Below are 2500 nucleotides of genomic sequence, written 5' to 3' on the forward strand. Positions count from 1 at the left end.
TGTGGTTGAGATGATGTTAACCACAGCGCAACAAACTGACTGCAGGTCAGCCTTAATGAGTCTCTAACAGGCTAGATGGTGATGTTAACCACAGCGCAACAAGCTGACTCCAGGTCAGCCTTAATGAGTCTCTAACAGGCTAGATGGTGATGTTAACCACAGCGCAACAAACTGACTCCAGGTCAGCCTTAATGAGTCTCTAACAGGCTAGATGGTGATGTTAACCACAGCGCAACAAGCTGACTCCAGGTCAGCCTTAATGAGTCTCTAACAGGCTAGATGGTGATGTTAACCACAGCGCAACAAACTGACTCCAGGTCAGCCTTAATGAGTCTCTAACAGGCTAGATGGTGATGTTAACCACAGCGCAACAAGCTGACTCCAGGTCAGCCTTAATGAGTCTCTAACAGGCTAGATGGTGATGTTACCACAGCGCAACAAGCTGACTCCAGGTCAGCCTTAATGAGCAGGGGCGTCACACCAAATTCTGGGCCCTGGGTACAAGGATTCACTGCGGGCCCCCCATGAATGTTAACTATTGAAAAATAGCAGATATACAAGCTCACAGCGCGGCACCGAGTGCCGCGCTGTGAGCTTGTATATCTGCTATTTTTGAAAAATCGTGAAAATGTGTGCAAGAAACCTATGTCAAGGACCCCCAAGATGATATGTATTTGGCCACGGACCCCGATCTCAAAATATTTAGTTCCAGGGACCCCCAGAAACAAAATTTGAGTTAGAAATGTTCGCTTAAAAAATACATATATTCAAAGATTTTCACACATTTTCACAACTTTTCAAAAATAGCAGATCTACAAGCTCACAGCGCGGCACAGAGTGCCGCGCTGTGAGCTTGTATATCTGCTATTTTTCAATAGATAAAGTTATTAGGGCCCCTCCACCTTGGGCCCTAGTAACTCAGTCCCACTTTCCTACCCCTTGTGACGCCCCTGTTAATGAGTCTCTAACAGGCTAAATGGTGATGTTAACCACAGCGCAACAAGCTGACTCCAGGTCAGCCCTAATGAGTCTCTAACAGGCTAGATGGTGATGTTAACCACAGCGCAACAAGCTGACTGCAGGTCAGCCCTAATGAGTCTCTAACAGGCTAGATGGTGATGTTACCACAGCGCAACAAGCTGACTCCAGGTCAGCCTTAATGAGTCTCTAACAGGCTAGATGGTGATGTTACCACAGCGCAACAAGCTGACTCCAGGTCAGCCCTAATGAGTCTCTAACAGGCTAGATGGTGATGTTACCACAGCGTAACAAGCTGACTCCAGGTCAGCCTTAATGAGTCTCTAACAGGCTAGATGGTGATGTTACCACAGCGTAACAAGCTGACTCCAGGTCAGCCTTAATGAGTCTCTAACAGGCTAGATGGTGATGTTACCACAGCGTAACAAGCTGACTCCAGGTCAGCCTTAATGAGTCTCTAACAGGCTAGATGGTGATGTTAACCACAGCGCAACAAGCTGACTGCAGGTCAGCCTTAATGAGTCTCTAACAGGCTAGATGGTGATGTTAACCACAGCGCAACAAGCTGACTCCAGGTCAGCCTTAATGAGTCTCTAACAGGCTAGATGGTGATGTTACCACAGCGCAACAAGCTGACTCCAGGTCAGCCTTAATGAGTCTCTAACAGGCTAGATGGTGATGTTACCACAGCGCAACAAGCTGACTGCAGGTCAGCCCTAATGAGTCTCTAACAGGCTAGATGGTGATGTTACCACAGTGCAACAAGCTGACTGCAGGTCAGCCTTAATGAGTCCCTAACAGGCTAGATGGTGATGTTACACAGTGCAACAAGCTGACTCCAGGTCAGCCTTAATGAGTCCCTAACAGGCTAGATGGTGATGTTACCACAGCTCAACAAGCTGACTCCAGGTCAGCCTTAATGAGTCCCTAACAGGCTAGATGGTGATGTTACCACAGCGCAACAAGCTGACTCCAGGTCAGCCTTAATGAGTCTCAGGCTAGATGGTGATGTTACACAGCGCAACAAGCTGACTCCAGGTCAGCCTTAATGAGTCCCTAACAGGCTAGATGGTGATGTTACCACAGCGCAACAAGCTGACTGCAGGTCAGCCCTAATGAGTCTCTAACAGGCTAGATGGTGATGTTACCACAGCGCAACAAGCTGACTGCAGGTCAGCCTTAATGAGTCTCTAACAGGCTAAATGGTGATGTTACCACAGCGCAACAAGCTGACTCCAGGTCAGCCTTAATGAGTCTCAGGCTAGATGGTGATGTTACACAGCGCAACAAGCTGACTCCAGGTCAGCCTTAATGAGTCCCTAACAGGCTAGATGGTGATGTTACCACAGCGTAACAAGCTGACTGCAGGTCAGCCTTAATGAGTCTCTAACAGGCTAGATGGTGATGTTACCACAGCGCAACAAGCTGACTCCAGGTCAGCCTTAATGAGTCCCTAACAGGCTAAATGGTGATGTTACACAGACAGGGGTGTCGCACAAAGTTCTGGGCCCTGGGTACAAGG

The 2500-nt window shown here is 48.2% G+C and overlaps 1 protein-coding gene across 1 annotated transcript in view; it reads right to left on the reverse strand.

The window, feature by feature from the left end:
• The window catches only part of LOC308282456 (voltage-dependent T-type calcium channel subunit alpha-1H-like), a gene marked incomplete at its 3' end in the record, with an annotated part of 293092 nt that overhangs the window by 216754 nt on the left and 73838 nt on the right, over positions 1-2500 (reverse strand). The window lies entirely within an intron of this gene.

The sequence above is a fragment of the Nannobrachium achirus genome (assembly GCF_963921795.1).
Source record: "Nannobrachium achirus genome assembly, chromosome: 3".
Taxonomy (NCBI): Eukaryota; Metazoa; Chordata; class Actinopteri; order Myctophiformes; family Myctophidae; genus Nannobrachium; species Nannobrachium achirus.